This window comes from Manacus vitellinus, unplaced genomic scaffold (genome assembly GCF_001715985.3).
Source record: "Manacus vitellinus isolate BGI_N305 unplaced genomic scaffold, ASM171598v3 scaffold_3_pilon, whole genome shotgun sequence".
Lineage (NCBI taxonomy): Eukaryota > Metazoa > Chordata > Aves > Passeriformes > Pipridae > Manacus > Manacus vitellinus.
Window position 1 is genome coordinate 30,633,995 of NW_021940535.1, and position 22,210 is coordinate 30,656,204.

Consider the following 22,210-nt stretch of genomic DNA (forward strand, 5'->3'; position numbering starts at 1 on the left):
CCTCTGCTAAGAAATCACAGCCACAAGACTGGCACTAAAAACAGTGTTTTCTAACAATTACCAACTATCTGCAGGAGAATAAATTCTTTCTATTTGTTTACTGTACAGTCTGGTTGTTCAAAGCATACATCTGGGGTATGGTATGTCACCCCCCTCCACAAGCTGCCAGGAGAGTTTCTCCTTGGTAGGCTATTTGGTGTTGCAGACTTGAGTTATTTACTTGTCAAATCTGCTCCACCATGAATGAAAATACCTGAATATACTTTGGAAGAGAGAAAAAGACTGATCTCCAAATAACCAGCAAACAGTTTTGTGGCCGTGGCATTCAGCATGGACACCAGGTCAAATCCAACTTGCACACAGTGGAAATCTGAAGGCAAGCCTGTCGCCTTGGCCACCGGGAACTTCTTCCTGCGAGGTCTAGTAGGCTGGCTTGGAGAATGGTTTGCAGATCAGCTCCTTCAGGCAACATGGGATGGGTTTACCTTATGAGAGAAACACAGCATGGCAGGTACCTATGCCCCTGGGGACCCTCCTAGCAGACAGCTAAATGGTTTGGCGAAGTGAGGTCTGAATCCATGCATTCATCTGCTAAAAAGGCTAGATAAGTTAATAAAATTCCAGGCTTCCAAAACTCGTGGTATTGGATTTAAAGCAATGGATTTACAGCTTTTATTTCTAAAACCATTATTTTAAAGCAATGGGTTTTGCCTGAACACAAATCAACACTGACAGAACATAAAGAGAACGGGCGCGCTAGGCAGCAGCCTGGGGAGTTTGGTCTGACGTTGCAGTGGAAGGATTCGGTCTCCGCACCACATCGAAAATAAAGCGGTGAGTCCGAACCCGGCCCAGACCCGCGGGGTCCGTGAGGGGCGGGGCGGAGCGGGCGCCGCCGGGCTCGGGGCCGCCCAGGGCGCAGGCGCGGGCGGGGCCCCTCGCAGCGGCGCAGGCGCGGCCGCCGGATCCCATCAGCCTCGGGGCGGCGGGAGCGCAGCGGGCCCAGCATGTCGGAGAAGAAGCAGCCGGTGGACCTGGGGCTCCTGGGGGGACGACGATTTGAGGAGTTCCCGGCCGAAGGTGCCGGACGGGCGAGGCGGGCGGGCCGGGACGTGGCGGGCCGGCAGGCGGCGGCTGTGGTGCCGCCCCGCAGGCCGCGGCCTGGGCCGGCCGAGGGCAGGCAGGATGCGGCGGGCCCGGGGCTCTGTTCCCGGGATGCTCTGTGCCCTGTGCCGGCCCGGGGCACCGCCACGCTGTCTTGGGCTGCTGTCCTGGGCTGCCGCCCCGCTTTAGCCACACGGGAGCGGCTTCCCCGCTGGTCCCTGCCCAGCCCTCGCCGCGGTCAGGGGCTACAGCCACACCAGGGCCGGGATCGAGCGCGGTCGTGGTGCCCGTGCCCGGCTCTGTGCGGTGTCACGGCGCTGGGCACATCGCCCTGGGAGTGCTGTGTCATTGTGCGAGGGAGCTGCGAACAGGTGCGGGAGAAACTTCCCTCCTGTCGGCACTGAAGATGAGAATCCCCAAGGAAGACCAGGGATGAGGGCTGAAAACTGAGTGTGAGATGGAAACGAATGTGAAAAGGAAATTATGTGCTCCGTAGTTACTCTGAATCACTTTTCCTTTTGAAGCACAGATATTTATGTGTTGGTTTGCTTTTCAGAGGTACAAATATACTGAATGAGGAAGTTGAATTCAGTAAAACAACTCACTGTCCCTTTACAGAGATAATCTGGGAAACAACCCTATTAGGGCATGTTTATTTTCTATGTCCTTAATTCTAGAAATTGTCTCAAGCTGTGGATAATGAGAAATTTTATATATAGCATGATGGATGAAAAGTTAGGCGCCGTAATGTCTTCATTACGTATGGTTTTTCCGTGGCCTTAGATATCCTGAATCCTTCAGTACTGGTAAAAATTGTATTTCTCCACTTGTTGACAGAAAAAGTTAATAGCGTAAGTGAAATACTAGCTGAAGTAAACTTAGAAGACTATCTCTTCTTTTTCATATGTATTTCCTAAACAGGAAAAAAGTGTTTAGCTGTGCTGCTAAAACAAAGTACTGTGCAGGCTTTCTGGGTGGAACAGAGATTTTAATAGGAGTGATCACCAGCAAGGCTTCTTGGTGTTCCCTCTTGCAGAAAATAAGAACCTCAAAGAGGCCCATTTGAATCTTCAAGTGAGGTCATAGTTTTGAGGTGTTATAGAGTGTTCAGACCAATTTGACTGTTACCTGCAGTGCTTAGGAGAGTGCTGTGATAACTGTGTGCTCAAACCCATCCCACACTGTTTTTCCTTCAAGTTAAAACACCACTTTCAATGCAGCAGAAAAAACTTTGTGTTTTATTAGGTTTTAACCAAAGGAAAATAGATAATGCAAAGCTGTGTTAAGGGATGAAAATACTGGCTCCTGTGGTTTATTCCAACTTAAAACTTTTCTTAAAGCAATTTATCAAATCAAGTTTATGTATCAAAAGCAGACATATACAATTTTTATAGGACACTACAAAGTATAGCATTAGCATGGTAGATTAAAGTGTATGGGAATCAATCATTCAAGAATTTTTTATACAGTGCATTTCAGAGTATAAAATGTAATGTATAAAATAATACAGGAGGGGATTAAAAAAAATCTCTAAATTCTAAAAATTGTTTTTTGTTTCCCAAGTGCAAAAATAGGACAATCAGCACATTAAAATACACTCTTAAGGAGTCCAGCCATGACAAAATTATAATTTTGATGTATATTAGTAATACTTAATGGTAGTGGGCTTTCAAATACTCTTAATACTTTCAATCCCTAATAATGCTCCATTATTTTTTACTTTTATTCAGTCACAGGCATATAATGTAGCTGGGAGTGATAACTGTATTGTGCAATTTTGGAGTATAGAGTATAGTATCACCATACAGGTGCTGTAGAATCTTGTAGCCACAGTGATGAGAATGTAATTCAGGCTTTATTTTCACACTGTTCCACTCCTTCAGTGTGGAAGATCACATGGGCCATTCTGACTCTTTGTCACTCAGTGTGATTTGGAGCATGTTTTCACAGTCTGCCCAACTGATCTTTTATGATTGAAGCTGCTGTTTGTTGTGCTGGATACAAGTTACTAGCAGATTTATTTTTTTTTTAAGTTTGTGGTTCTGTCTGAGTTACTTGTATGTTTGCAGATAGCAAAGTATGACTTTGTAATTTTAAACTGGTTTGAGCTTTCTTGTTTTGTATCTTTGAAATCCAGATAAAAAATTGGTAAAGCTTTTTTATTTTAACAAAAAAAATCAATTATATATAAATAGGCAAAGCTTATTGCAGGCAGTTCTAAATTATAAGTCCTTCTCTTTGAGCAATTAGCAACACAACTAAATTCAAATAATGTGGTTTTTTTAATCTGCATTTTCCCTTCACCTTTTCTTCCCATGTTTTTTTTCTTTTGCACTTATAGCAGGATTGTTATAGTCCTTCATCTTTTCCCATTATATAATTTATATGAGTAGGGAAGTTTAATTGTAATGCCTTTTATACATGTGTCTTCAATCAGTTACAAATGGATTTTTTGTCCTAGTGAATGACAAATATTAATTTTGTTGCCTGTCAGTGTTAAAAAAAGGAGGTGAATATGCAAAGATCAGGCTTTTTTCTTAGAAAGTTAGCTGTTCACAGGGAATTAGTTTTTAATCTTTTACCTCACTAGCTTCCCCTCCCCCATACCTCCATCAGTGTTTAATGTTACTTCAGGCCTTGGTCCTCAGAGTGTTCTGTAGAAGGGCAGCAGATGGCTCACTGAACTGTAAGGGGAAGAACTCTTTAAATACACTACCAGACTTTGAGAAAGACAAGTGACAGAATTAGGGGCTTCTTTTGTTTTGGTAGCATTTGAAAAACTCGGTGTCGTTCAGTAGGGGAAAACTGAGAAACTCAAAGAAATTTAATTAAGCCCACTTGTGTTTTCATGGTGATTCTGAGCTTTTAATTTTCATCATTTTTCTAAACTATTTAGTTTGATCATAATTTTTTTTAATAATGATGCAGTAAGTGGGCAATGAGTAATTTGTCAAGAATGATGTGCCAGATTACTTTTTTATAGGACAAATAGAAATAAGGTTAGCAAATGGGCATTTAGTGCCTTCCCTCTCTAAGGAAACAGCTTCTGCTGTCTTGGGAACCCAGAAATAGCTGGTTACAGGTATCAACTGCTGTTTGCAGATGCCTGTTTCAATTTGCCTTTACTTCTGCATCATGGAGGACCTATGCATGTGTTTTCACAAAAGCATCTGATACATATTCACTTTTTTATTCTGAAAAAAAGTATATAAATACAAACTGGGATCTCACACCTTTTGCTGAGCTTTTAGGAGTCAAGTACTCAATGTTGCTTTCTTTCTACAATACTGTTACAGTTTGTCCATTTGTTTATCCATTTGTATGTCCATTGTCCAAAATGTCTTTTATGAATGTGTAATCTTGCAAACCAAGATGTGAAGTGTGTAATGATTTTTTTTAACCAGGTTTCACTTTTATTGTAATTCAAGAAATTGTGAGGCATGTTTTAGATCTTTCTGTCTCATAAACACTTGAATGTGATCCAGACTTCTCTGTTAAACTTAACAGAAGCCTGCCTTACCCAGAGGCTGAGCTAATCTGTCTGTAACACATGGTACCAAAGCTATGCAGCATACAATATTTAGACCTCCTTTTCTGTCTTTAGATTGGACTGGTTTAGATGAAGATGAAGATGCACATGTCTGGGAAGACAATTGGGATGATGACAATGTAGAAGATGATTTCTCCAATCAGTTAAGGTAATTTTATTTTAACTTACTGTTCTAGAAGATGGGTGAAATGTTTAAAATGGCACTGATTAGTTATTATTTCAAAGTTTGAAATCTGCTTAATTTAAAAAAATAGAGTTCCGAAATGGAAATAAACGAAAGCTCTACTTTATGCTTTTCTATTTAAAGTCTTTCAGAACCAGAGTTAGAGATTACAGCACTCTGAAGTACTGATCAGGATTTCATCTTTTAATAATTCTAGTGATCCCTGAAATATGCCTTATGATACCAGGGGGACAAACAGTGCAAAGATCTCTGCAAGCTGCAACACAGTTCACACTTTCTCAATTTACCATTAGATCCCTTTTCTAATGACTTTCCTACATATATGTGAAAGTTCTGAATTGTGCTGCAAGGATTAATGGCAAGGCATCCAAGATTATCTCTTCCGTGCTATGTGGTGTGCAAAGTTTTTTGTTTGTACTTTCAAATAGCACTGCTGTTCTTTGTCCAAATGGGCAAATTTTCTAGAGATCAGTGATCTGTAATAATGTTAAGGTTCTCTTCTGTGTGATGAGCATGCTGTTTATGAGCAACAACAGCAAAGTAATTGTTAATTATATGCTTTAAAAAAAGTGATAGCAATTTGGGTACCTCTAAACCAGTTGCTTAATCCTCTTTGTTACTTGTTTCAGTAATCCTTTACTGATGCATAATTATAACTTAAATTGTTTCAAGCATCAGAACAAAGCCAGATTTTATAATTAATCCCTCAGTATGTTGCATGAGGAGCAAACTGTAATACAGCCTGCTTAAACAGTTCCTGGGTTGATCTCCCTTGTTGTACTCCAGCAAAAGCAATTATTTTTGTATCTTCTGCATAAAAGATCTTTGGTATAGTTTTTTTCTTAAGAGGTTGAAAGGCATAAAGCTGTAATATTGGAAAACAGGTTGATAGGTAGTAAAACAGACTTTCAAGAGGTATAATAATTCTTGATAAACATAAGTGATCTAGACAAACCTTCCCTAACTGGCCTTAATTGTAGCCTGTAGTATTGGTGACTGTGTACTGTTTTGCAGTGTTGCTTGGTTGCAGCATGGTTTTATTTCATCTCTAGAAAGCAAATACTCCAGTCTTCCATTTTTAAAATTCCACTACTAACTATGTAAACTAACCTGAAATATTTTTGGTGATTTGGAGTTCTGTATGTAGAGACACATATGCTAAGATGAGGAGATGAAACAGGGTGCATCTCTCTGTGTTTGGAGACAGGTGAGGAGCAAAGTGGGGACAGGCCAGGAGCGATAACAATTATAGTTGCTGACTTGCTGTCCTGGCCACAACTAAGGGAAAAAAAGCAATCCTTTCCCTCAGAATTGTTCACTGCAAGGGGTATTTCACCAAAACATAAATAAAACTAGCAGAGTGCACTATTTTTAAAACAAAGAAAAAGCTTAAAATTGTCTTGGAAGCACATGCATTTAAATGATTCAGAATTGTTTGGTTTAAGGAAATCTTTAGAACAACTGTATAAGATAATACTTTGATTTTTCTAGTGTGTTTGGAGTTGTTGCAGGCTCATGGGTGCTTATTTGGGTCAGAGGGCAATAACTGTGATTAAAACAAATATTTGAATTTTTCACTGAGAAGTCACTTCTAGTGATCTAAGATATAAAGCTGAAGTTCAAGAACTACAGAGTAAGTAAGGTAAAGGTTACTGGTGTGAATCAAAAAGCAGTAGTACGTTGATATTCTAAAATGATTTTATATTATATGGTACATGCAACTTTAAAAAAAATTATTTAACGGGATTGTATCTGTGTTTCAGTATATCTATCTCTTCTATACAGAGCTGAATTAGAAAAACATGGATACAAGATGGAAACGTCATAGTTTTTGCAGAATATGGAGTGGCTTAACATGGAACTGTGGATAGACTATATTGAGAAAAGAAGAAAAGGTGGAAAATGAGAAGACACACCTAGTTCATTATCTGCTTGGATTTATTATTGTTTTGTATAAAAAATAAAGTTTTTAATCTTAGCCTCGTCATACATTCAGCCACTACTCACCTGGTACCTTGTAGTTTGGTTCTGAAATGCCCTGTGTGACAGAATTCATGGACTTGCCTTGAATGCCACTAATGATCTGTCAGTGGCTGACGATCTTGCACCAGCTTCTGTCATGGGGAGCTAAGTATGTGTAACTAGAATGAAGACTGAACATTTCTGTCACAGGGAATGTGGAGGTGTCAAAAAGAAATAAAATACTGGTATATTCCAATTAAAATGTGGTAGAGATAGCAGTTTTAAGGAGTGATAAAGCTTGTTTTGCATCAACACTTTATTTCATAATTACTCGGGTATTTTTGTTAGTAATTTCATGTGGGTGCTGGTTTGATAGACTCAAAAGATAAAACCTGCTTTAAAGTGTCCTATGACAGCAGAAACCCGAACTCTCCAATCTGGTCCTGTCATTTCTCAGATCTGTTAACGAGGACACCTCTGGAGGTGAAAGAAGTTTAAGCCTAGGAGTCTCTGCTGAAATTGCCTCCAATTTGCCGGTTGCAGCAGTTCATGTGTATCACACGAACAGGCCTGCTGAAAACGGAAATCAGACCTCCATCTCGTTTCACAGAGGCCAGCAGATAGTTGCCAGGTAGATATGGCAGTAGTGACTGGATTCGATTACTCTCTGAACTAGAAAACAAGGTGAAAATTGCAAAACCTATGACTGCTTCCATGAATCTTCCCCAAAGGAGCTGTTCAAGCTGGTGTATGTAAAGACAGAGGGAGATGTAACTATGATTCCAAATTTAATTTTCTTTTTTTTTAAATAAAGAGGCAACTATAGTTACATACTAACGGAATTTGAATTAGCCGCTTGCTTTTTTAGCAGTTCACTAGAGAAGCGGAGCCTTAATTGTTATTTATAGTGAGCTTTCAGAATAAAGGTATTAGTTGATGGACATGCAGTTATGGTATTAAATACTTTAACCTTGTTAACTAAATAACCGAGTCTCTTATGTTATAATGGCATTTATTAATGCAAAATGCTAGGAAGTTTCCTTTCCCCCAGATTATTAGGTGGTGCTATATTATAGTGGAGGCAAGATTCACTGTGACCCTTACTGCTTTCTGAAGATAATTCTTTAAAGACTGAGACCTTCCATTGCCATCTGAATGACTCTGCAAAACTAGATGTTTCAGATGGCGTTGGATGTTGTCAGTTTGTCCAGTTCTGTGCTGCTTGGGAAAAGAAAGGGAGGCCCTTTCAAGTAGGCTTGCCCTAGGGTCATTTAAGTTGTTCACATTGAAATGTGTGTCTCAGGCAGCCCAACTGAGCAGAATACATAGTCCTCAAGTTCATAGTTTGATAAGTAGGAAATGGAAAGTCTGTCTGTTGAGTGGCAAATAGCAACACAAACATCCTCAGGTTAGTGTTGAGAGTTTAAGAACGAAGTATGTTGAGTACAGTTCTGGGATTATTAATGCATGGGTACTGGGAAGTTGAGTAATGCGACTGACCAAAAGAGGATGACAAAATAATTACGGAGATGTCTGGTGCAGTCTGGAGAGGGACAGCTGCTTTCCATTACAGGATTTTGGAAACTTTACTAAAGCAGCCCTGTCCCATCAATTGCTAGCAGCAGGAGGAAGCCATGGAGGTGGAAAAGCATCTTTGCCTAAAGAAATCTTTGTTTTTGCTGAGCCACAGTTGTGTTAGTATCTTTTTCTGCTTTTTTCACAAAAGCAGAATTGGAAGGAAAGCCTAGGCTGAGGTAGCCTGATGGCTCTGCACTCTTGCAGTAACAGCCTTCAGCTGCTGGGTTATGATCTGAATCCTGGTGTTTTAGAAGGAAGTTGAGGTGATTCGCCAGGATGTCACTGTAGCAATTCACCCCAATGTACCTGCTGTTCAACCTTAGAAGGATCTAATCTTCCCATATGAGAAGAGTTTTTTAGACTGGCCATGCTGAGAGGTTTTCTTTGGAGGTGTTCCAGTGATCCCTATTAGCAGAGGAATGCATGAAGTGTGGGAGATAGGAATGCTTTGTGGTTGTGAGGGAGGACACACTAAGCGAGGACAAGAAGTTGGAAAGGAAGATCTGCAGCCTGGCAAGGGTGGGAACATGGCGAAGAAAGGGAAATTTGATGAAGATCTGAGCGAAGAAGAGGTTGGGCCTTCTAGTTAAGGAAGTAGGATGTGTGTGGGGGGGTGGGGTGGTGGCTGGGTGTGGGCTGCTGAGTAGTCTCTGTTCACTGTTTTGGGAAGCAGATTTAGGTTGATGTCACCCTGTGTTTGGGGACCTGTCCTCCTCTCAGCCAAGTGGTGGACTCTTGGCCAGTATCTTTAGTCTGAGCCATGCTGGGATAGTAGCACGTGTCTACAGCTCTCCTCTACATGAAGGAGAGGGTGTTTTGCAGTGTGGGAAAGGTTGGCTTGCTCTGACCTAGATGCTGAGGATGTCTCAAGGCAAAGCACTGTTCAACTAACTTGGAGGAAACCTCTGGAAGGTTCCTCATTGCCAATGAATTTGATGCTTTTGCTTTGTCTTGGTCCTTAAGAAACCACACACACATAAGAAGAAATGCAAAGTCACAAATAAGCACAAAAAATAGTTAGCAGTCCAAAGTAAGGCCTCTGGAAAGCCTTCAGTTGAGCTCTTTTGTTTCATAATAGCCTTCCTCTGGCCCTCCCTCTCTGCTAGCTTGCTCAACAGCACCAACAGCTTCCCCACATACTTCTGCTCTAGGGTCACAGTGTGTCCTGTTCCCCACTTCCTGAACTGTGTCCACACTGTGCTGTACAGAATGAGTTAAGTGTGGGTCCCCATACTGCAGCAGTCCGTGTGTTTTGTAAATGCTCTAATACATTTTCCACCATCCCTGGGAAAGGGAGAAGTGTTTTCCCCTTTTATAGTGTACAGTAATTTTAAGTGCTTGGTGTGAGACCCCAGGACCTCATCTTTTGCTGGGTTTGGTAGTATGTGAAATGCTCTGCTCATTCAAATGTTTCTTTAGCTTCAGTTACTGCTGTGCATATTCAGCATTTCTAAGGATCAGGATTTATGGGGTACCAAGTCAGCCACCCAGAAAATGAAGAACACACATTATAACCTTTGCAGCTTCTGTAAAGAATGAGGCAAGGACTCCACAAGTGGATACCTTTCCCTGCTAGCTTTTTCTTGAACCTTATTTTTTCTTATCCTGTTTTTTCTTGAACACTAATAAGGATTAATAAGTCCCCTGAGGGATAGGGTGCATGTAGTAAAATAATGATCATAAAATTAAAGACTATGAAAATACATATGTATGGAAAAAGGAATTTATATTGCACAGAGTTACAGTTCCAGCATTTCTTATCTTTTAACTGTCTGACTTTACAGACCTAATAATAATCTTTTAATGCAGGTATGATTTTGTGTTTGCATAATGATACAGCTAAATTTGATTTAATTTCAAGGCATGCAGGGAAGTAAGAAGATTGATGCCCAGAAAGTTTCTGTGAGGGAATTTTACTAAAGAATAAATGTTATGTAACATTTCAAACACAGTGAGATCCTTCAAGATGAAGTGTGTGATATAAATGTAAAATATTTGCAAACTATAATTTAGCAACCGTTTTAAAATCACAGTCAGTATTCCAACCTCTTACATGTGGCGTGTGAGATCCTTTGTCAACCGAGAACTAAGGGCAGTGAATGTGAGATTCATTAAGTAATTATACAGGAACATTAATTTCAAATTAATTTCAACAGTTGTTTTAGACATTAGCAACCAAATTAGGGGACCAAAGGCAAACAGTAATGCAGCTTAGTACTTTTAATAAATGAAGGCATTTAAAGTGATTTACATAAATCGGATGATAAGTCCTCATTTAATGGGCTTCCAAATGCCCCCACCTCCCGTTCCAGTTCACCTTTGAGCGTTTCCAAGCTATGTCTGTGCTCTGCATCTCCCCGGCTCTCTTATTACATTGTGCTTGTCTCAAATCCTTCCTTCACTGCCTTCATAATAAACGGTCAGACTTTCTGGAATTTGTTAGCGTGAGCTGGAACCCTTTAAGGCTTCTGAATCTGCAGTGCTGGAAGGCATGGGAAGGGAAGGGAGCCACTATTGACAAGGCTCCTAGGAAAATAAATGGTGGAGAACAAAAAAAGCAGATTAGGGTATTGGGGGATGCTTGCCTGCAGGCAGGGCAGGGAGATGAAAACCATCCCATCAGCAAGTGAATGGGTCACATGTAATGGATAATGACCAGCCCTTTTCATCTTTCCTGCAGTGAGCTCAAGGCTCTTAATGAAAAGGAACAGGCACTGGTCTGGACTTACATAGCACCTGATGGTTGCAGGGCAGCTTGGTGACTCACCCAGGAGGTGAAACCATCCCTACCAATGCTCCTGCCATGGGTTCCTCCTGCCATGAGAAGAAATAAAATAAGTAAAAGCCCTTCCTTCCCGAGGGAGCTGGTAATCTGTGAGATGTAAAAGGTGAGATAGGGCAGCTGAGGAGGGTGAGTGACAGGCTGCATTTCCCTTCCTCTTAGTATTGGTTTGCAGTGTCTAAATAGGATGCAGTGGAATATACAATGCAAACCTCTAACATCCACAAAGATTAAAACGAGGAATTCTCCCGGTCACCAGGCTGTTCAGTGATACTCTCCACCTGGCAGTAACATTGGGACCTCGTTTTTCAAGACCTGAGTGATGAACTGTTGCTATACAGGCACTACTATCAGGGAAAGCATTGGGGTGGCTGGGTGGTACCAGCATATCAAGAAAATGAAGATGTAATGATTCTGTTTGTGCTTAGCTCAGTAGAGCTTTCTTATGTCAAAGAGATCTGGTTCAGGTCAGAAATGCAGAAAGATTACATAAGCTCTAGAAGAAGAGTTTGATCAGTCTTACTCTGAAGTATTTAAGATGTTTGCTTTCCTCCTCCCTTCCCAAGCTGCCTACTGTGCCCTCAATTCAGGTGAGTGGGAGCTGGTGCTTGAACTGGCAGAGCTGAGACCCAAGCACATTTTCTTCTTGGCTGGCAGTTTGCCATGGAGTAGGATCCCAGAAGGTCATCAGGGCAAATGGAAGACCATGGCAGCAAGAGGCAGTGTAAATAACCCACCCTTTTTCCCTCTGAAGATTAACATGGGAAAGAGTAAAAATCCCTCCTAAGCAGAAAGCAGCATCTGAGAGGGTATGAGAGCCCACCACATTTTTAATCGCTGTAAAGAGCAATTCGTTCCAAAGTATACATGTGAAATGCAAGACCCCTAATATAACCAGTGGTGTAGATGGATCCATTTCAAGACTATTGCTTCAGTGGCTTTTTAGGGTATATTACTTTTTTTTTTTTTCTGGTGCATATTAAAAATGTAGAGGGTGCTATACAAAGCAGACCTCATCCAATAGGTATGACCTCAGTTCACTGAGTTTCCTGATGCAGGGCCAAGCCTCTGAGCACTCAGTGCTGCAACCAGATGTGGCTCTTCAGGCTTTTCAGAGCCAGGTTCTGGCTGCAGCTGATCCCTGGTACCTCAGAAGAGAAATGGGCTGTGCAGTTATGGCTGCAAGATGGGTGCTACTGTGTGTTGCCTACGGGGAGCCTTGGCTTCAGCCTAGGAATGTGACTTTCTCCCAGCCTCTGACTTGACATTTCACAGATGAAGTATTAGCTGCTAAGAAATTTAAGGGATTTCACAAAAATGTGCGTTGGATTCTGTTCCTTGCTCTGCTGCTCTATGATCAATGTCCATTAGAAGAGAGAGCAAAATAATGTTTCATTGCCTGTGAGCATCAGTAAGATTACATTAGTGCTGTACATCTTTTCAAGGATGCCGTTTTCGGACATTACTAGGGTGAAGCTTGCCTCATTAGAGCCTGTCTGTTCGCCTTTGTAGGTGCTTGCTGTCTGTACCACAAAGAGGGTCTGGAATGGGCTAAGCCAGCCTTAGAGGAATTATAGCAGTTAAAAGAGTAATTATAAAAGCAATGGCTACAGATTTGATTGTAACTTGATGGAGCTGCAGAAACTGTGTGACTCATCTTAAATAGAATATATATATTACAGTTATAAATCGGCTTTTTTTTGCAGTTCTAATGGAATATTTAGAAATTGCTGTTTTTTGTAAAAATAACTTTGATGTTATACAGATATCTGGAGCTTGCAGTTGCATTGTTTATTGTGAAAACACACCCTTTAGTAGCAACTTTCTGTCACAACAGGCATGCATGTGCTTTTGGAAACACAGCATCAGGCATGGCCTTCCTACCCTGAGACTCTCAGTGAGACCAAAACAGTGCACAGGATACATACACTGCAAGAGACGATGGAATGGGTTGTGATGGCCAGTGGTGAAACAGCACAAACAGTGGATGTTTGGGATCAGGCAGAAGAAAGGAAAGAGGAGTCTCCTGAGTGAAGAAGTTAGGATGAAACAAGGGACATTCTGTTTCAGCTTCAGTGGATAAAATGGACTGGATCCAGGCTGCATCTGGATTGAAAAGGCTAATGTGAAATGAGCTCTCTTCCTAACCTGAAGAACATACTGCGTACTTCCTAACCTGAAGGTATACCTGAAAGACATAGGGAACTTGGTAAGTTTGTTTCACCTAGGAGGCAGTTCAGTGGTGATCTAACTCCAGTTCTCAAGTTCCTTTGTGGAGAAGAAAATTGTCCCATAAGGAGATGGTGTTTTAACCTTACTATAAAGGCAGAAGAAGACTGAGAGGCTGGAGGCTCAATTTAGACTAATTCACGCTGTACATTTTTACAGCAGGTTCTGAATTGAACCAGTGAAAGATTTTTCTCCCTCAGATGCAGCAGTCTGCCCACTGTGGAACTGGTAATCAAGATTCCTTTTGATGCTTTGTGAGAGAGATGGTGTAGGTGCAATGCAGGAGTGGCAGTATGGAAATATGGATATGTTAAAGGGGATAAGTGCAGACGAGTGGTTCAGTCCTTCCTCACCATAGCTTTTCTGTTTTCCTTCTGTTCAGCAGTGCAGTGATTTTTGCTATGTGTTACTGGTGTGCAACATGAGTTTGTGTTGAACCATCTCTAACCTTTTCCATGACAGAAGACACTGAATCAGGCAGTCTGCCTCCCAGGTCTTTGTCTCCTCCTGCTTTAGCTTCTTTGTTGTCAAAGGGTGTTTGTCACTTCCGCACTGATGTGGGATCAGAACCTGGAGCTTGAGAACATGGGGTAAAATGGTCACAGCCATGGACTCGAGGAATCACCACAAGGTTGCTCGTGGTGTGTATGGAGCTGCTCCCCCGGCACGACTGGACCACTGGGTCCTTCTATGTGTAAGGGGCATGGGTCTCCTTTCACTTCTCCTTCTGAAGACTGCAAAGACAGAGATTTAAATAAAAGATCTTAACTAGATTCAAACTTCTTACAAACTTTCAAAATACTGAGCAAGGTGTACAAATTCTCAAATATTTGATGTTTCCAAGGGGCAGTGGTTGGAGTCCAGTGGCTGAAATCCATCCTGTTGGAACCATATTGTGAGCTTCAGCTACGTAAATTGGGAACATAGAAGTGATTTTTCCCCTAGGAAGTCATATTAACAAGAGCATTCAGGGAGCTTTGTCCTTAGCTTTGCTGAAGCCAGTTCCAGTAGGTAAAAGAGTCTCATGCTGATCTCATCTTTGCCATTTCCACAAAGGTTTTGAAAACAGGAGAAGGGATCAGGGAAGAACCACGAACTGACTCAAGAGAGATTCCTGACAGCAAGAATATTGTGCATATTGACAATGTAGCACTGAGGTGTCACAGGACAAAACCACTTTAATACAGTGAAGGTCCCACATGCCTGAAGAACAACTCTAAGAGGGTCTCACCCAGAGGTTCCAGCTGCTGGGAGAGACAGTCTGGGAGGAGTATCCCTAAAGCAAAAACTTCCCCTCAGAGACATGCCACTAGTGCTGCTAGCAGGTAGACACAGGTGTTCTGTTTTGAGTGGGGAAATGGTCATGGAGACGCATTTTTGCCTTCATATCAGTATATCTCCATGGTGCAAGCTGGTGACTTTTATAGCTATGATGAGTGACAAGCAACAGCGATCATCTGAGGCACTTCAGCATCAGCTTTGTCATCACTGATTGCTCTTACTGAAGCTTCAAGTGATTGGAGAAACTGCCCCAACGTTCATGAAAGGAGTTCAACCTCTTCAACCTACTGCTGGAAAATCTTGAAAACAAAGATATTGGTTAGTTTGGGAGGGGATAAGTCAAATACTGTGTTAGTGAGTTTGGAAAAACATAGAAGGAAAGAAAAATGTGATTGTAGAGACAGCAAGAGTGATGAGAAAATGCAGAAGAGGTAAAACCCACAACAGCCACTGAGTTGAAGAGAGTAAGAAATGTTGAATTCAGGCTGTGGCCACCACAGGGACAAAGGAGGATGCACTGTTCCCCAGGGAGGTAAATATTGCATCAGGATGAATGCTTGTGCCCAATCCCCATGCCTGAGTGCCATGTTTCGCCTGTGTCTGGTATGCAGAATGGCACCAGGGCCTGGGCTGTGCCTCTCTGTGTGTCAACATATCTGTTTCAGAAAGTGATGGCAAAATCCCAGTTGGATGTCCTTTGAGAAGAAACCTTCCCATGGGTAGATACTCCTCCTCCAGGAGGGTGTTCTGGTTTTGCTTGCTTTGAAACGTTGGAAATAGTTGCTGGTTTTCCAAGGACACCTCATTGTGCAAGATGTTGCATGTCCCCACCTGAGCACACCCTGTGACCTTAGCCACAATGTCTCAGGACAGAAATTATTGTTTTTCAGAAAATCTTTAGTTCCTGAAGCCAAGAGTCTCTGTGGGAATGTATTATATTGAGCTAGAGGTTTCAGATCTGAGATCAGAATAAACGCAGAAGAGAGTGGGACAGTACGGGGGTTACTGACAACTCCTTATCCAATGGCAGGGAGTAGCTGGGTGGACAAACCCACTGGTGGAGAGTCTGTGATCTGGGTGTAGAAGTGGCAGCCAGACCCACTGGTGATTTGCCAGGCAGTGTCTTTGTCACTTGTCATGCAGAATTTCAGGAGCTTGCTGGTTTATGCTGAGGAAATGGTAATGAATGAAAATTCCCTTTTTTTTTTTTTTTTTTTTTTTAAAATCTCACACCATCTGTTGAGGAATATTTCTGCTATTTTAGGGAATTCACAATCCGAGACTCTGTTGGTCATTTTTATCTGGTAAAGTTCGCTGAATTTATAGCAGCATTGTTCTCACTATTTTCAGTCACCCAACAGTTATGTATCTGAAATTTGTACCTTCTCGTAAAAGTTACCTCATTTTCTACTTTTCCCTGCCAAAACAGTCTTGCTCAGTTTGCCAGAGTTGTCTTTTAAGAGGGTTACAGACCACAGGAGACCTTTGATCTCAGTACAACCCAGATGGGCCCATATTTTGTTACATCTCCTGTGGACCCTGTGTCTTCCAATCTGCCATCTGTCCTTCCACCTCCATCAGGGAATTCAGTAGATGTAGTTGCCCACAGATTTTTTTATTTCTAGTGTGCAAATTAAAAACTATCCCCTGCTCATAAATGGGGCAAAATGTGGAGAGGGGTGTTGGGCTGAAGGAAGGTGCACAGAGCTCCAGGACACCAAACAGTAGAGGGGAACTGCAGGCTCCCCTCAGCTGTCACCTCAGGGGGAATGAAGGCAGTGGACTGGGGAGAAGAACAGACATTGCATTTTCAGCAGAGTTAGCACTATCACAACACAGTACACCATTTTCAATATTCCACTTAACTACCACTACTGACACTCTTAGGATTTGCAAATAAATGAATTACATGCTATTAATGATCAGTAGAAATTCCTATTAAAGTCTTTCATGTTATCAGGGGCCAATTCTCCCTTGCATAGTCACCCTTTACTTTGATGACTTTGAAGTTGCATTTCTGTTTCAATTGAAATAAAACTGAGCAAAGGCAATATTACAGTCACAGGCCTGTGTTTATTTTCATCGGGAATGCATTAACACTTCAAAGAAATAAAATCTGCCCAAAAATCACTGTGTGATCATCAGAGCAATGCTCACATAAGGTTGTGAAGTCATAAGGTGGAAATCCACACTTCTGGTAATGTTGAGTAACAGCAAAGGGAACATCCATAAAATAGGAAGTGTCCAGAGCTGCATTACTTTAAGGGCCATGGAATCACACACATGGTGTCAGCGAGTTGGCACTGCTGATTTTGCTGGAAATTCAGCAATTTAAGTAACCTAATCAAGTGTCATAATTAATTGGAGGTTCATTTCCTTTCTTGGAAAACATTAAGGGTAATCATTGCTTGCTAAAAACAAATTAACACTCCTCACAATGGCATGGGGGTGTTTCTCTCCCTTGCTGACATGAACCCATTGGCAGCATGCATCTGGGGGACACAGTGGCCAGCCATTCAGTCCTTAAAAAGGGATGCAATGCCCTCACACATGAAGGGAGCCCCATGGGGAGGATGATGGGGCTTCTGTGACAGCTTCGCCATCCATTAGTGAGTTGCCCTTGATGCCGGAGTGGGATGTGTGTTGGGAAGCAGCGTTACTTCCTTCTTTGTGCAAAGGGCTGAGATGCTGGGACTTTGTAATTCTGGCCAAGTAAATCCTTCCCTCTGAGGCTGGCAACCATCTCATCCCCTGCACAAGGGGTTGCAAGGAAGACCTGATTCCTGTCCTCAGCTATGTGCAGTGCTGGGACCCTGCAGTCCCTGCTGGGGACCCACTGCCCTGCTTGCAATGGAGACAGGAGAGGCTGAGCCTGTGAAGGCAGTCCTGCCCCACGTTGACAACGTTCAGCTGTGTACAGGTGTTTGCATCTATGTGTAACAAGGATGTCCAGCTGCAGAGGTGCCCAGGTGTGCTCCTTGCACAGGTGGTGGGCACTGCTGGTGTGAACTCACCTCTTGCTCCTTCCTCCTAGTGACAGTTGCCAAAGTGCACATCTAAAGCTGGGCAACAAACACTCTCTGTGGAAGAGCACAGTGCCAGCAAAGAGGATCACCATTTCAGTGGTCTATCCAGATCACAGGCAAGTTTGGTGGTATCAAACACCTCCCATTTCACATGTAAAGAGCAAAGCATTGATTCTTTAATGTATTTTGAAAACACCAGTTCTTGGATTAGCCCATACAAGAGATATCACTATCTCTTAACGTTTGGCAAAAAGAATATCTCAATCCAGAGGAAAAGGTTTTGCAATTTTATTTTAAGAAGCACTTGGAAAATAGTCAGTTTTATTTTTGAATTAAATTTAAGCAATGTTAAAAATCTGCAATTCTTGTAAATCTGAATTTCTGACTTCCAAAAACACAGTATGGTCTCCAGTGAGCAGATTTCTGTGGGCTCTGCAGAAGTACTTTCACCAGGTAGTCCTACTATTGTGCCAGCTTAGTGTAATCATTGTAATCAGCCAAATCAATTACAGAATAACAACCTAGTATACACATAATATTCTAGGTATATATTGGGGATGTTCTGTTAAAATTGGTAAAAGTCCTTTAATGGGAAGAAAAGCCTTCATCACTATTTTTTTTTTGTGCTTCATTTCACTGAAGACTTAAATACAGTAACATTTATATTTTTCACCTTGGAAAATATTTGTGCTTTAAAATAACACATTAAAGCTTTGAGCCCGAAAACACTAATGCACAAGAGTGACTTTATTTATACATTAGGAATATTTTAGTCAAATGGTCTAATGTTTGCAGAACCAGATTCTGAAAAATAATGTACTATTTTATGTTATACCACTATTGGTGCAAAATTAATGGATGCTTTATTTAAATCAGGCATTTAGAGAGAAGCTTTATAGCTTGACTGTTTTGTGCTATCATACTGTTGGAAGAAACAAGTAAATAAAATATGAGGGAATGAGAATTGAAAATAGAGGGAATGAAATGAACACATGTGAAATATTCAAGATGTGAGGCACACCTGCTTCAGCCTGAAATGTCCCAGATTCAGAGAAAAGGCAATTTGCAACCTTCCCTCCGACCTAGGATTTAGTAAAACTCTTGATCCGTCTTTTCACATCTAAAAAATCCTTTCATCACTTTGGTCTCCATCAACCCCAGAGGTTAAATTTTCCCTTTCAGCTCCGATTATCACAGATGTGGCTCTGTATGAGCGGAGACCCCAGTTTTATCCAGGACTGCCCTCTGCATTCAAACTCAAATGCCTTTTCTTCCAAAGCTCACACAGACCAATTTGTTTAATGCTCTGGATATTAAGTATAGTTTTGCAGAGAACACGTGGGACTTTGCTGAAGCCAGCTCACTTTTAACTAGAGGAGTGAACAGTCTGTGGCTCTAGCAGGATGGCAAGCTGTGCTTGTTCAGATGCTGAAAAGAAGAAGCTGAAGTAGACAAGCAGCACTGCTAGAGGAAACACAGATAATCCTACACACAGATATCCGTGTTTACTTCTGGCAGTGATCCTTACTAGACCTTTTATTAGAGACTTGTATAGCTGGTGGTGGGAAAATACACCACCTACCTCCATCAATAACACTTCTTGACTCTTTTAAGATTAGATTTTGACCTCAAAGTTGTGGTATCCTTTTCATTGCTGTTTCTGTCACCCTTGAGTAGCTGGTGTGGTCTTGATGCCATCATGGTATCTACAGGAGAGGTCCCCAGGTAGAGACTGGATTTGTAGCACACTCCACTGGGTGCTGAATTGGGTAAGCTGTAGCTCGGAGCCAATGCAGTGCTCTTGGGTTGTTTAGCAGTTTCTCCCATCATTACTATAATTTACTGGTAGCAAAGCAAAACCTTCATTAAAAGAAGAGTCTCCCACTAAAACACCTAGCTAAATAATTTTTATCCTGTCCTGTCACTTTATAGTCACAATCCACAGTTTCATGCTCGAGCCACCAAGGTGTGGAGACCAGCCCTCCTCACACGATCCGGTGGAAATACTTGGAGGAAATACTCCTCACTCAGAGGAGCATCGGGGAGTTTCCCAAGCTAGGAGTAAAAACGTCATTGAGAATGAACTGATGACAGTCACAACCCTCTACCTAAAATAACATCTCAGTTGCACAAATTATAGTGTCACCACAACTATAACTCCTTCCTGGCCTGAGATCTTCACAGAGATGTAATGGGAACAGAAAGGTACCCCATAGATGGGATGTTTTGTGCTCACCAAAATGGCTTATTGCTTTTCTGTGTAAATGCAGTGTGGACTTGTTGAGAAACAGGGAGGATCTATTTCACCTTCTAAACAATGAGTGGTTTTCTACTGCATCATGACCCACAGGAGCACAGCAGCCCCCTGTGAAGGCCTGACCATCTCTTTCTTTTTTTCTGTTTTGTCTCTCTGTAGCTGTCCAGCTCTGCTTCCTGCTACAGACATTCCTGGGCAAAGCTTCATTGTACACTTTGTTGTTTATATACACTCTTTGACAAACAGCTTTCATAAATGGTACCTGCCTTTTCTTCCTAAGTAGACCCTTTTACACAATAACTACCATGCGTTTCTGACTGTGAATATGTAAATAGGGGAAAAAGAAAATGCATCCACTGTCACACAGAATAACATTGCAGCCTTAAACTTCCAATTCATTCAGAATGATTTGCTAACATTTGGTCCTCCAAGTTGAAGTTCCAAAATTGCCTGTCTTGTGCAATTTTCAAACATTCCACCTGTACAGAGCAAAGAAAAAATAGCTATCTCCAAGAGAGAGCAAACTCCATTTAACATGTTTTGCAAAGTACTAAATAGCTTTCGTATTTCAGACGAAGAGCAGAGAATATGTCCTTTGTGCTGTACTTACCAAGTACTTGCAATGTTGTCTATTCCAGGTAGTTTAAAAGATACTATAACATTTGGCATTACTACGATTATTTATCAAAACCACAGTCGTGAACCTTTGTATGATCCATGAGCTCAGTGGGTAAAAATTTAATTTCTATTGCATTTAATTTCTTGAAGAATTGAAATAATTTCCATTAAAATTACTTTGAAAGACTAAAGCTTTCTGTAGTTTGCTTGCAGAATACAATTGCGACTATAAGGTGCTTAGGGTATCATTCAACAAAAAACCCGAATATCTAACTGTAGTCAATTATCCTTAATCTTAGGACTGGTAGTGCCTTCTGTACTCTGGGTCTTCTGTCACATCAGAGTTTTTTATAGACATGGGAAACTATTTTTCCATATGTAAAGACATTTGCAAAGTGTACTTTGTAAAGCAGATCTGCTATTTAATCTAGCAGGTAAAGGGTGACTCCCAATAAAGTCTAGTTGTACAACAGTCCTGTTTTCACAAAGAAAACCTAATTTACACAAATACAAACCTGCACTATAGAGGATGGTAAAGAAAAGGCCCAGTAAGCCTTGTGCAACTGAGTCCAGGCTCAATGAGGGTCTGAAACTCTACAACAATGATTTATTTATTAATAAATATTTTATCTGAGCCAAGGACTGTCCTTACAGTTTGTAGAAAACTTGCCCATGAAATGGATATCTGCTAGTACATACACCATTTTGGTTTATACTATATTCTGCCAAGAATATTGTTGCTTTATCATTGGTTTTTGTTAACAACTGTGCTTTTATGAGAAGGAACCATAGTTTCTCATCATGGCTGAGAATTCAGAAACTTTTGAGGCTTCTTTGCATTAGGTAATCTTCCCAAATACCCATGCTTCCTAAAAACATCTAAATTATTCTCATGCTCTTTAAATTGTTTAAATCAAACAAATTTTCCCCTAAAACAATTAAAAACTCCACACCAAATTTTTGCTAATTGATTTTCAATTGATTTGTATGTGATGCAGCTTGGAGCTGGATATAAAGGATTGTGTGGGTTTTTCTGTAGACTTGATGTGTTGAATCCAGGTCAAAACTTGTAGTCAGGACAACTGACACTGGAAAATAAGAACTTTTCTATGGCAAAAGGAAAACAGTTTTTTGAAAGGGGGATCCTTAATTTGTGAATATGCCATAGCGCAGATTCCTTGCCATATTTCCAGCATTTTTTCTTGCTCTTTGGGCTTGAACTACTAGGAGAATGATTTGTCTTGTGATGTTTGGCATTTCTACTGATGATGTCAGAGTAAACTAAGGAGAGAAAAGGCAACTGGAAATTAAAAGGATGCCACATGAAAATCAAAAACTAAGGTTAAAATTTGGATGTCTTTTATTTTAGATCCTCACTTCTCTCTAGTATCAGATGAAGTGTATGACAGCCACTTCTGAAGGCAGGTCTCTGTGGTAGTTACCAAAACAACCAAGAATCACACAAATACCTTAGGATGAAGTCCGGTCAGAGGCAACGTGCTCAGGCAAGCTCTGAGCCTGAAGTGACAGAAAATTTGGTCACAGAAAATTTGGCCAGACAACATGTCCTCCACTGAGACACACACCTGCATGTCCCACCATCTCCAATGAAGGTGATGCTGTGCTCTGAGCCAAGCCC

General features: G+C 41.3%; 1 long non-coding RNA gene across 1 annotated transcript; it reads left to right on the plus strand.

Moving 5' to 3' along the window:
- Nucleotides 1-1,058: 1,058 nt before the first annotated feature.
- Nucleotides 1,059-6,711, plus strand: LOC108640240. The gene is made up of 3 exons (XR_001921029.2): nucleotides 1,059-1,080; nucleotides 4,709-4,802; nucleotides 6,602-6,711. It is a non-coding gene; the product is annotated as an uncharacterized LOC108640240 (long non-coding RNA).
- The last annotated feature ends 15,499 nt before the right edge of the window (nucleotides 6,712-22,210 follow it).